General features: G+C 40.8%; 1 protein-coding gene across 4 annotated transcripts in view; it reads right to left on the minus strand.

Moving 5' to 3' along the window:
- Positions 1–13,385, minus strand: part of LOC146407083 (uncharacterized) — a 203,646-nt gene that overhangs the window by 29,245 nt on the left and 161,016 nt on the right. The window lies entirely within an intron of this gene.

Below are 13,385 nucleotides of genomic sequence, written 5' to 3' on the forward strand. Positions count from 1 at the left end.
AAGTCATTTGATGAGGACATGGCATATCTTGACCAATTCCAGAATAATAAAAAAAAAAAAGTCCTCACACAAAATGAAGACCCTGCAGCCAGTATGATTGCTGGTCTAATGCTAGTTCTTCAATTTTTCATTACTGCCTTCTTGCTGCTGTATGAACAGTGGGTAGCATTCAACAAAAGCTGATTAATGCTGGGATTTCACATTGCCGAAAATTGAAGGAATGTGCCCCATGCTGACAATTCTTTAATCAAAAATTGTCATTTCTACTACCACACAAGGTTTAGCCTCTTTAATTTTCTTCCCAGATGCAATTCCCCTTTCAATGAGATTGAATGCTTTTTTCCTAACAGTAAGAAGGTTTTATGGGTTCATCAAGATGCTAAATCTCTTTAATTCTAATGCATCATTTTCAAAGTGGAGGGAATGTATTCTCTCCATATTTGCTACTTTTTATATCAAGTTGCTAAGAATCCACAGATCTGTGGGATATTGAACTCTTTTTTGGGGGGGGATCTTTTTGTCTTTTTAGGGCCACACCCATGGCACATGGAGGTTCCCAGGCTAGGGTTCCAATCTGAACTGTAGCCTCCGGCCTACACCACAGCCACAGCAACATGGGATCCAAGCCACGTCTGTGACCTACACCACAGCTCATGGCAATGCCAGATCCTTTACCCACTTTGGGAGGCCAGGGATTGAACCCATGTCCTCATGGATGCTAGTTGGGTTCACTAACCACTGAGCCACGACAGGAACTACTTGAACTAGTAAATTTATCAAAAAAGCGTTTTGGAATTCCCATTGTGGCTCAGCGGGTTAAGAACCCAACATAGTCTCCATGAGGATGCAGACTCAATCCCTGGCCTCACTCAGTGGGTTAAGAGTCCAGCATTGCTGCAAGCAGCAGCATAGGTCACAAATGGATCTAGCATTGCTGTGGCTGTGGCATAGGCCTGCAGCTTCAGCTCTGATTCAACTCCTAGCCTGAGAATTTCCATATGCTGTAGATGCAGACCTAAAAAAAAAAAACAAAAAAACAAAAAAAGCCATTGTATTTTTAAATCCCTCTGATATCTAGATAGAAAAGAACTGTGCTATCTTAAAAAGTAATAAATGAAATTCCTTTATTACAAAAACTGCTATGCCTACAATAGGATTTGAACAGAAAATCTACAATTGAAGTAATGCAAATAGCAAACACATGGGTAAAGATATAACCAAGTAATCAAGGAGTAATAAAGAAATCTTGCAAAAAAAAATTCTTTTCTTCTCTATCAAATTAATGAAATTTACATTGTCCCTGCCACTCAACTCCCTATCCCACCCCCAAAGATCAGTGACTAACAAGGTTATGATGAACAGGCCTTCTCTTCCACTGCTGAGAGCAATACTTTTGTCCAGTCCTTGAGAACATTTGGAAAAGTAAATCAAGATTTAAGGTTTTTTTCTCAGGTGGTTAGATCCAGAAATCCCATTTTAAAGAATCTAGGCTAAATTCTGTCATTGAAGGGGAGCTGGGAATCTCCATGCAAAAAGATGTATCATTGGGGCAGCATTTACTTCAAAATAGTAGAAACATCCTACCTGTTCAAAACTTAAGAAATGACTAATACATTTTGCAAGTTTTAAAATGATGTTAATAACAATTTTTCAATAATGTGGGAAAATATTTGCAAAAATGCTAAAGACAAAAACAAGGCAGAACTATTCAAAAAACAAGCCTATGTATTAGAAACAATTAGAAGCAAATATATCCAAACAGTAATAGTTATAACACAGAAACAAGAAAAAATACACTGAAACTATTCTGAACCAAAGCGTTGATATTAATATTTCAAAGTGGGAGTTCCCATTGTAGCTCAGCAGGTTAAGAACCCAACTAGTATCCATGAGGATGCGGGTTCGATCCCTGGCCTCACCCAATGGGTTAAGGGTCTGGTGTTGCCATGGCTGTGGCAGCTGCAGCTCTGATTCAACCCCCAGCCCGGAAACTTCCATATGCCACAAGTGTGGTTTCAAAAAAAGACAAAAAAAAAAAAAAATTCAAAGTCAATGAAGGTAAGATTTGAAACTGTGGGAACAGGGACTATTTTGGAATTCCCTGCCAAGACTTCATTTCTACCTTTATCTTTTCCCTTTAATGTTGACATGTCGAATTGTTCAAGGACACTAATATAAGGCCTATGCCAACCTTCTATCACTAGAGGAAATTCTTCTGCAAATAGAATCCTTCAGATAATCAAAAACATTGCAGAACTCTTTTACAAGTTTCTTCAACCCGGGTGACCCTTAAAATCGAAATGTAGATATGCACTTTTTCTTGCTGACATAAACACCAAACCTTGCCAGGATGGCCTCATTGCTTTAGGAACAGAATCAGGGAAATGATACAGTATCAACTCAATTTAAAACCCTCTGAGAAATCCAGGATTCCCTGATATACGTCAACCATTAATTGATAAAGAAAACTGGATTCTATTTCCTCTATAAGTCAAGGCTCTCAGCACTGAGATGAAGGTTTGATCCCTGGCCTCACTCAGTGGGTCGAGGATCCAGCACTGCTGTGAGTTATGGTGTAGGTCACAGATGCAGCTGTGGCTGTGACATAGGCCAGTAACTCCAATTTGACCCCTAGCCTGGGAACTTTCATATGCCACAGGTGTGGCCCTAAAAAAATAAATTTAATATTTTAAAAAAATTAATTAAAATAAAATTTTAAAATAAGACAAAAGTTACTTAAAAGACTGAGGGTTTTTTTGGTAGAGGATATACAAAACTTGATCATTATCCTAAGGAGATGACCTATTTTAAGACATAAGTTCAATGTGATTTTTATTTATTTTATAAAATTTTTTTTTTTTTGGTCTTTTTGCTATTTCTTGGGCCGCTCCGGTGGCACATGGAGGTTCCCAGGCTAGGGGTCGAATCGGAGCTGTAGCCACCAGCCTACGCTAGAGCCACAGCAACGCGTGATCCGAGCCGCGTCTGCAACCTACACCACAGCTCACGGCAACACCGGATCGTTAACCCACTGAGCAAGGGCAGGGACCGAACCCTCAACCTCATGGTTCCTAGTCGGATTCGTTAACCACTGCGCCATGACGGGAACTCCCAATTTTATAAAAATTTTATACCAAAAAAAAACTAATGTATACATGTAAGGATAACTTGATCCCCTTGCTGTACAGTGGGCAAATTTTTAAAAATTTTTTTAAAAAATATATATATATAACTACAATGATCTGTCCAAGACTATGGAATTGGTGTCGGTGGTACTTGTGTTAATTTGCTTTTTGCAAACATCTAACGCCTATAAAGCTTACTGAGCACATTGCTTTCCTACCTGTACCCACTGTCCAAATAACCTCAGCAGGCTAGTGTCAGATGGCACTATCACTGAAAAATGATACCATTATCTTTCTTTTACATGAGGGCTCAAGTTTACTCTTTAGGCAGTTCCAGCTTAATTCCTTGTAAATCCTAGCCACCATACAACCCATAAACTGGAACTGTCAATCATGAAGAAGATTTTCTAAAGAAAATATAATATTAAGGAAGTAATTGTGCTGGAGGAGAAGTCTAGAAAACAAGGGATGACAAGCAGACAGGGGGATAAAAGCCATCTTATCCTGAAAACTAACTCTGATTTAAGTTTGACACCATGAAAAAGCCCAAACTGGTAAACAAAAGACTATAGTGGAATCTATTTTGAGGGGTCTTCTATAACATATAATGCAAATCAATAAGAGCTTTTATTTTTATTGACTGTTAAATTTTCCAAAGCAATAAGGGTATTTATTTTTATTGAATGTTAAAATATCTACTCAGCTCTTCTAGAGCAGATCCAATCTTCTTAACCAGAGCTTCTTTTCTCACAGATCCCTTAGTTATTTTCCTAGGAAGACTGCATTCTTTTCAGAAATCTTTTTTGGAACTATGTAATCTCCTGCTCCTGTATCCGTGGCCTCAAAGGAATGTCTGAATTTTTACATCACCTGCTAAACAACAAACTCAAAATCTTAGAGGCTTTTTTAAAATAAATAAATAAGAACCAATTGGTGTCATGAAAAGGGTAAGTCTTATCTGTGGTTGCCACCTCCTTTAACTGTTTCCTCTCAGATAAAAAGGCCATGAGTATTTGAATGTGAAATGGCACAGTTATTGACAGAGTAATCATTTGGTGACAGTCTCTGCTTTGGGGGCAGGGGTCACAGAACACCAACCAGGCCCTTGGTGAGTCTGAAAATGGAGATGTTGCAGAATTTTCCTGTTTGTGGCTTACTGAATGGTAACCAAATATGAGTGATTTGGGCTCCAAATCACGGACATAGGCTGCCAGCTCTTCTAGTACATTAGTGCTCTTAACACAGTATTCACATCATCAGGAGCTTGTTAGAATTGCAGAATCTGCATTTTAACGGCATTCTCAGGGGATTCATATGCACATTAAAGTTTCAGAAGCACTGTACATTAAAGTTTGAGTTTCGCTGCTCTAGCACACACTCCTCCAAGATATCTGTATATAAAATATAACTGAAAATGTATTTTTTCACGGATTTAAGCTCAAAAATCTTAAGGGTCACAGAAAAAAATTCCTTCTGATAATGAAAATCTTTCATTAGTTAGCCAATTATTTGGATATATTAGTATATGGTAGTAGGTTGCTAATTTCCCCTCCGATTTTAAAATACCAATGTGGTAGGCAAAAGCAAGAGCAGAGGAAACTGAAGATATAAATCAATGATATTAATGTTGTTTTTAATTATTGGGAGGAATTAGTTCTAACTGTAATGTAGATAGGACATACTGAGAAATGATGGCCAGTTAGCACATATAAGTGTCTCTGAAAGACAGCAACATAGCCATAAAAATTAACCATTATGTTAGAGACCTAGTTCCTGAGGGGAATCTTCATAAGGGAATTCCTCCCTGAGGATTCTTCAGTGCCTCACTGCTATATTCACTTTGCAGTCTTATAATAGCCAGCAATTGAACTTGGCCATGAGTTCAGGGGCACAACAATATTGTACCCAGTGGAGTCAAAGTATGAGTAGATGGGGGCAGAAAGAAGCAGCAATCCACTTCTTTCCATGGGAGAATGGATTACCCATCTTCTACTTCCAACAAATCAAGAGCTACATGCTGATTTAAAGTTTTCAGTAATAAATACACTAGCTCATAGTTAGAAAACAAGGTAATGGGAATAAAAACAGTAATGCCTCAACAAACTAATGCTGAACTGGATAAACTTCTTCTAGACATTAAAAACTTACATGCTAGGAATGTGTGCATCCACCAACTATGCCTCTACCTAATTTCCTAAAAGAGAATTCTAACAGTACACTGGCGGATAGTGAGAGAATCCAAAAAGAGTATGGGTCCTATCAGCTGGCAAATATCAGACCAGAATCTATATTCTTTGCTCAAAATTTTTTTTTTCCAATTTCTTGGGCCGCTCCCACGGCATATGGAGGTTCCCAAGCTAGGGGTCCAATTGGAGCCGAAGCCACCAGCCTACGCCAGAGCCACAGCAATGCAGGATCCAAGCCGCATCTGCGACCTACACCACAGCTCATGGCAACGCCGGATCGTTAACCCACTGAGCAAGGGCAGGGATCGAACCTGCAACCTCATGGTTCCTAGTCGGATTCGTTAACCACTGCGCCACGATGGGAACTCCCCCTTTGCTCAAATTTGAGTAGGGAGGAAAATTATATATATGCATTTGAAAATCAAAGAATATTCTCGCTCCAACGATATAGAAAAAAAATTCTTATTAATACTATAAAATCAGATAAAAATTTTAAAAGCACATCTATTTTTGGAGTTGCTGCCATGGCTCAGCGATAATGAATCCAACTAGTATCCATGAGGACACAGGTTCAATCCCCCATCTCACTCAGTGGATTAAGGATCTGGCGTTACTATGAGCTGTGGTGTAGGATGCAGATGCAGCTTCAATCCCGTGTTGCTGTGGCTGTGGCTGTGGTGTAGGCCGGCAGCTGCAGCTCTGACTCAACCCCTAGCCTGGGGACTTCCATACACCACAGGTGTGGCCCTAAAAAGATTTTTAAAAAATAAAATAAATAAAAGCACATCTATTTTTAAAAACACAGAAGAAAGTAGCTTTATAAAATTAAGGAAAAACATAGAACCGAGACAGTTGAAATAAAAAGGTAGATAACAAGGACACAACACAAGCATAAAAAAATCGAACATTGTAATACCTAACTAAAGTCCATCTCAAAGGCAGTGCAGAGCATAGGAAATAGAGATGAAGACAACAAAATAAAAAGAGAGCGCAAAAGATCATAAAGTTCCGATCAGTTCGCCAGTGATATCATTGAGGGAAAAAAACATAAAAGTAAGCCTTCTGGCTAAGGGCTGAGTTAGGAAGTCAGCAAATCCTTTTTCCCCAAAACAATTGCAAACAATAGTCTGTGAAACATTTGTGCTGAAAAAACAGCCAAGCTTTAAGTAGGAGCAGTGGAAATCTGAAGCCTTCTTGCCTGAAACAGCTCCAATCACTCCCCACCCTCTCCGGCTCAGTGGTCACCAGGGTTCTGCCAAGGCAGCAAACAGGCTGTACTTTGATGGAAGGGAGTTCACTCCACCTACAGTGGTGACAACACTCATGTCCAGAGGCATTGTTGGTGATGAGTGAATAAGGAGGTTGAGGTCATGACTGGAGCAAGAATATTTCTGTCTCAAGCTTGACCAGGGCTAAGGGGTGGGAGCAGGGATTAACTCAGGGGTGGAGGAACAGAGAGACTTTGGGGGATCATGAAAATGTCCTGAAACCAAAAATCATTGAACTGTCTACTACTTACATTGTATAATTTGTATATGAAATCAATATACCAGTGAAGGTTTTTTAACACTATATACACAAAGGAAAACTTGCTAGAGTGGGGGAAAAAAAAGTCTAAATCTACAGCTCTAATGAGCTCACCATGCCCTGGCAAAAACTAATTTAACATTGTTTGGTCTTCACCTTGTCTTGCAACAGTTTTACTTTTGTGATAAAAACTGTGTAAGAACTATGATCTTAACCATGCAGAAAAAGAAAGCCATATAAAGTTTACTTCCCAAGAAAGAATAACCACACAAACTCAAGCTTCCCCTGTGCAAAAGTTAATGTCATAATAATAAAACAAAGAAATTTTTGCAGAATTTTCGTAGGAAAAATTGAGCTCTCAGAATTATATACCAAGCTAAGATGCAGCTCTTGTCAAGGCAAAAGAAATATAATCAAGTGTGCTCATTTGATGTACAAAAGAGTTATAGTTACAGGTGATTCCTCTGAATAGAAAACTACATATATTTCAGATGAAGTTTAATTTGTAAACTCTATCCCCCTCTGCCCCCAATACTTCATAGAAACACATCTACTGCAAATTTGAGGACTCAAGTTCAATTACAAATGAAGGGAGAAGGCAAGGCATATTTCCATGGCATGCCAGTCATCATTTTGGAGGTTTAGTGCTGCTCTTGAAACTTAGCTTCTGCATCAGGGAAACTTTAGAGAGTGGTGAGGACTGTGGAAAACTGGAAAAGGTTCCAGAAGATTGACACTTTTCAAGAATGAGAAACCAAAATTGTGTCCCAGGTCTTTTAATTTTTCAAAAGAAATCAGATTACCTAGATCTTATATTTTAAAAATCTTTCATTTACTCGTCTGAAAAGTTTGTCCAGAATTAGTGGCTTTCATACTGTCTTATGTCACGGAAGTCTTTCTTCAAATTAAATTCTCCCTGGAACACAAAAAAAATGAGCCAGAACCAGATTTTCTTTCAAATATCTATGATTCTATGAGATTGTAAACAAGAGTTGGCTGAGTAATGAATGGTCTGTTATCTAGCTGGTCAGCATGTTTAACTTATACCAATTTAACATGTATTAAGTGATGATTATATTGCCTTTATGGATGCATGATCCCACCATTGACAGTTACACAGTTTATTTCAGGGCAGGGAAAGCAAAATACTACAGAGGATGTAGAAAACCCTGGTTGAAGAGGCCAAGGGGGAATATGTCAGTCAAGAGGACATTTCCACTGTGCATTAAATGATGGGTTAAGTGTTTTCAAGCAGAAGTAAGACAGTAGATGTCTGGAAAAGCCTGAAGAAACATATACAGGTGTGAAAGTACACGGTACCTCGAGGGAAAATGAGACAAGTGGTACACAGAAAGGAAATAGCACCCAGAAATTAAGCATTAAACTGTTTACTGGTGAATAACTGAGTTACACTATAATCAGCCATGCTCTTACCGTATTTGCATGGAGGAAAAGAAAAAACAGGCCTTCCAGTGATGAGGATGTAAATCCCAGCTTACATGAATAAAACATTTATTCAATTATAAACTTTAAGTTAGCATAATAAGGATAATCTGTTATTATAAACTGTTTTCTTTCTGAATTAATAGATTTTAATCCTAGAAATTAAGACTAGAAATTTGATGAGTATAAAACCCATGATATTTTGTGTAAAAATCTGTACATATTTGTGTTATAAGTATTTATAAAATTTTAAGAAGATTTGTCTTATTAAAATAACAGATTATCCTAATGATTCTCTCACATGGCACAGGAAGTAGCAACTCCATGGGGTTTATTCCTATGCCTGTGCTGTGTTTGTTGCTCTCCCTGCATGGGCTACAGTGAGGAAGTCCCAAAATGAAGTAGCCATGCACCCTACTTGCTGGGACTTAGTGTTTAGCAGGAGAAGTGATTTTGTGGAGAAGCCAGTCTCCTCCACTGCGGATAGTGAGTTGCCTTCAATTCTCTCTACAGAACCCTGAAATACTCTCTGCAGATATAGAAAGAAGGGTTTCAGAAGGTCTGAGCCATTCACCATATCAATATGGTATCTCAGGGAGCAGAAGTGAACGCCACCAAAGATCCCAAACAAGCATAGATATGTCCCTAGCATCTATCACCAATCATAGAGTAGAAAATACTTGAGTTTGTTTCCTGCCATGAGAGTTTTCATTTTGATTTTTACCTCTTGAGCCTATCAGAGCTGGAAGGTGGGGCTTGTGCTAGGATTACAGAATAGGACAAGCAAATCTTCACCCCTCTATAAGATCCCCCATGAATCATAGGCTCTGACCTTGTCTTCTCTCAGCTCTTGACTTTGCTGAGAATTGAGAATCCTGAAGGTCTTTGTTCCAGCTCATCTCGCTGCCCTCAGCCTGTTGTTACACCACCTGGTCAGCACTATGAATTCATGCTTGTCAGGAGTAAGTAGCCTGTGGGGGACCATGGAAGGACCTGCTCCACCTAAGACAGGATGTGTGCACATTAACCCTGGCTTCCCATCTGACTCTACTGTGACCATCCTGAGTCACATTCCTTCTCCTGGGCATCATCCTACACAGCTCTCAGCCCAACTGCCACCAGGCAGGGAGGATGTGTCTCTCACACAACCTCCCATGATCTTTGGGGATGCTTAGGAAAACACTGGAGAGTGTGGCTCAGCGGGCCTGGGCCTTGTGCCTCCTCAACCTGGGTGCCACAACAGGGGCTGGACTCTCATCCGTCAGGCACAGGATCACCACTCAGAGGAGGGACACATTCATGCTTCTTCACCTCCAGGCTCTTCTGCATCCTGCTAGCAGCGAACACATCATGCTGAGTGCTGGGTCCTATCAGAGCAAGAGAGTCCTGCCCCCACCTCCTGGTTTGATGGGATGCTGAGGCACCCTGGATCTCCTTAGGAATCAGTAGGGAAGAGCATCCCATGGTCCCCCATGCCACATCGGAAGGAAGCCACAGCGCTCCCCACCTTTATTCTCTCCTCTGTGGTAGCTCAGAAAGCGGGCATGCGGAGGAGCTACTTTCTGAGAGAGATGAGTTTCCAACACAGAGGTCTTTCCATCTACTCAAGGTAGCCTCTTGGTCTTTCTGCTCCTCAGTTCTCTCCTCCCACCACCAAACATCCCTGGCTGAACACTAGGATGCCATGCCTGCCCTCTTTATCAATCTCAAGACCCATCCTTTTCCTGCTCTGTGCACCTAGAGCTTTCTCTGGCATCTCTCCCCCTGTATTCTAAGAACATGTGCTTTTTATATGTGATTAGCAACTTCACTATATTTTTTGCCCGCCTGGGCTCATATGCTGCTTCTGACTTCTCAGACCCTAATTAAAAAACAAAGAAACACCTTGCCCTGGTAACTCCCAGAATTCCTCTTCATATCTGGTTTTAGTTCTCTGTATGGGCCCCCACCCTGAGCCACAATCCTTTCTGGTTACTCATTCACACCTCTATAAATTTGTCCTGCTCTCTTAATTGCAGGGAAAGCATTCTTCTCAAGAAACACAAAGCCCCTCCTCATTCCTGTCACCTTCTACTTACTGTGAGCAAAGCATCTGTTCTTTTAGCCAAGACCAACCCCTCAACCTGGGGACTCATTCCTATTCTGTTACTTCTGCTCATGACATTGCTCTAGTAGTTCTCCCTTTCTCTCCTGCATCATCAGTTTCTTCCTCTTACTTGGATTTTTTTCCATTAACATCCAGCATGTTATATCGCCTGCCTTTAAAAAACCCTATTGATGCTATTTCCTCATTTTCTGCACCTCTGTAGAGCAAATACCCTAAAGCAGTTGATGACACTTGCCATCACCAACGCTCTTCCTCTCCCTCTTGAATCTACTGTAGTCACATCTTTACCTCCATCTCTCACTTGGGTCTATTCATCTCAAGGCCATGAATGATCTCTGTGTTGTTAAATCTAATCATCAACTGAGTCCTCATCTTACTTGGCCCTTTGGCAACTTTTCATACAGTTGATTACTTTCTCCTTGAAATGCTTTCCTCTCTTGGCTTCCAGTATCCCACACTCTCCCAGTTTTCTTCCTACCTCACTGGCGACGACTTCTCAGGTTCTGCTCATTGGTTCCAAATTTTTCCTCCAATTTCTTTTTTTCTTTCTTTCTTTCCTTTTTGGTCACCCTGCAGCATATGGAGTTTCTGGGCCAGGGACCAGATTCCAGCCACAGTTGAGACCTACACTGCAGCTGTGGCAATACCTGATCCTTTAACCCACAGTGCCAGGACGAGGATCAAAATTGTGTCCTGGTACTGCAGAGACACTAATGATCCTGTTGGGCCACAGCAGAACTCCCTCCAATTTCTCAATGTTGGGGTGTCCCAGAGGCTCGTCCTTGGATCTTTCCTTCATTTACAATCATCGCCTTAGTGATCTTATCCAGTCTCATGGTACTACGTATCTTTCTCTTTTTCTTTCTTTCTCCATCTCCTCATTCTTCTTCATCATCATCTAATCTATCTTTCTAACTACAGCCTGAGGATCATCAAGCTTCTGTGTTGAGAACAGACTGGTGGAAGCATGGTCTCAGGCAGAAGCTGGGAAATTAGTTATGATGCTGCTAGAGTAATCACAGCAGCAGAGTTAATGAGAAGTGGTCATGTCCTGAATGCATTTCAAAAAGTAGAGACAACAGATTGATTGGATGTAATTGGTTAGGAAAAAATGTCAAAGATGACCCTAATGTGGAGTTCCCATCGTGGCTCAGTGGTTAACGAATCCGACTAGGAACCATGAGGTTGCGGGTTCGATCCCTGCCCTTGCTCAGTGGGTTAAGGATTCGGCATTGTCGCGAGCTGTGGTGTAGGTTGCAGACGTGGCTCGGATCCAGCGTTGCTGTGGCTCTGGCGTAGGCCAGCAGCTATGGCTCCGATTGGACCCCTAACCTGGGAACCTCCATATGCCATGGGAGTGGCCCAAGAAATGGCAAAAAGACAAAAAAAAAAAAAAATGACCCTAATGTTATTGTCCTGAATAACTGGAAAATTGGAGTTGCCATTAACTGATATTCTGAATACTGTGATTGGAGCATATTTTTATGTATAACTAGGTAATGGTTGTGTGGGGCGGTGACAGGGAATCAGGAGTTCACTGTTCTATAGTTTGAGATGAATATTGGACAATCAAGTATATATGTTAATTAGATAGCTTGGGCATGTGAGACTAGCTCAAGAAATCATGAGCTCCACTGTACAAGGTATGTCTTTGCTGTGTTTGCTATATTAACTTCCATATAGTAAGTAAGCAAATGTTTTAATTTAGTGTACAACATTTCACTAAATATAAGTGTAAGGTTATTCTTAAGTTTCTTTTTTTTTTCAGTTTTAAGATATAACTGACATACAGCACTGCATAGTTGAAGGTGTATTGCAAAATCAAGGTTATTTTTACTGTGACCCTTCTGGGGATCCTCATCCACTGAGTACCCCAGTAATTCCGTGGCAGGATTCCTTAGTCCATAACACTCATCATGCGGAAGTAATGATCTGTCCACCTCCCCAGCCCAGACCTTGGATTCAAATACTATTACGGTATTATTACAGACCACCCTCATTCCCTGGGGGTGTGACATGCTACTGTATTAGTCAGACAAGAATGATGAGTAACCTAACAAGCAGAGGCAGTAAACACAGAAAAAAGAGGAACAAAGCTGAGATATGTCAAGATTAGAACCAGTGACTGACTTCACGTTTGGGCTGAGCAGAAACACAGATTTACGGTTATACTAAACTGGCAAACGGTTTTGTGGGGTGAAGGCTGAAGTTACGGAAATTTTTAATTAATTTGCATTGCTTTTACACAACAAGGCTCAACTCACTGCTCTTTATCACACACTATGGACAACAGACTGCAACTCAGTTTATTCATCTCCATCCCCGAAAAGCACTTAGGTAGTGGGTTGGCTTCCTGGCTCAGAGTTCTTTATAGTGCATAGCAAACCAGACTTTTATCATGCCCTCTTCATGAACATGTCAGCTTCTATACCAGGTACACGGACCCCAGTCTACATGCTCTCCCTCCCTGCTTCTCTCCCTGGCTACCCTTGGGGGTGGGGGACCAGCTCCTCTCCATGTCCTACTGCGACCTTTATTCCAGGTGTCAGTCATTTCATGCAACTGATAGGCAGGAGGTGGGATACAGTTAAGAGAGCTATAGCAGCCTCTCATTTTGAGTTCTCCAGAAAAATCTAACCAATAATCAAAATGGAACAGAGAGGGGACATTCTATCATTTGCTTTTAACATCTGTCATATTAGCTATATGCTGTGGATAAACACAAAGCACCTCCTCAAAGCTGGAACATTGGCATGCCCCTCCAAGTTGTGGACATATGTAGATGTCATCAGTGAATTTTGCCTGTAAGATTCCTGGCCACTCCTTCTTGACAGTACTATCCTCATGTCCACATTGCTCCTCTGGTCCCAAGGACACCATGACAGAAATCAAACCTGACCTCTACCTTCAATGTACCTTAGACAAGGACCTTCCTTCTCTGCTGAAGTCTCTTTATCCACAGTCTAGGGGTAGGGAGAGGTGAACTGCTGACCCAGC

The sequence above is a fragment of the Sus scrofa genome, chromosome 1 (assembly GCF_054392235.1).
Source record: "Sus scrofa isolate SSC_HxYL_T2T_F1_AM1 chromosome 1, Sscrofa_HxYL_maternal_Yorkshire_Landrace_v2.0, whole genome shotgun sequence".
NCBI classification, from domain to species: domain Eukaryota; kingdom Metazoa; phylum Chordata; class Mammalia; order Artiodactyla; family Suidae; genus Sus; species Sus scrofa.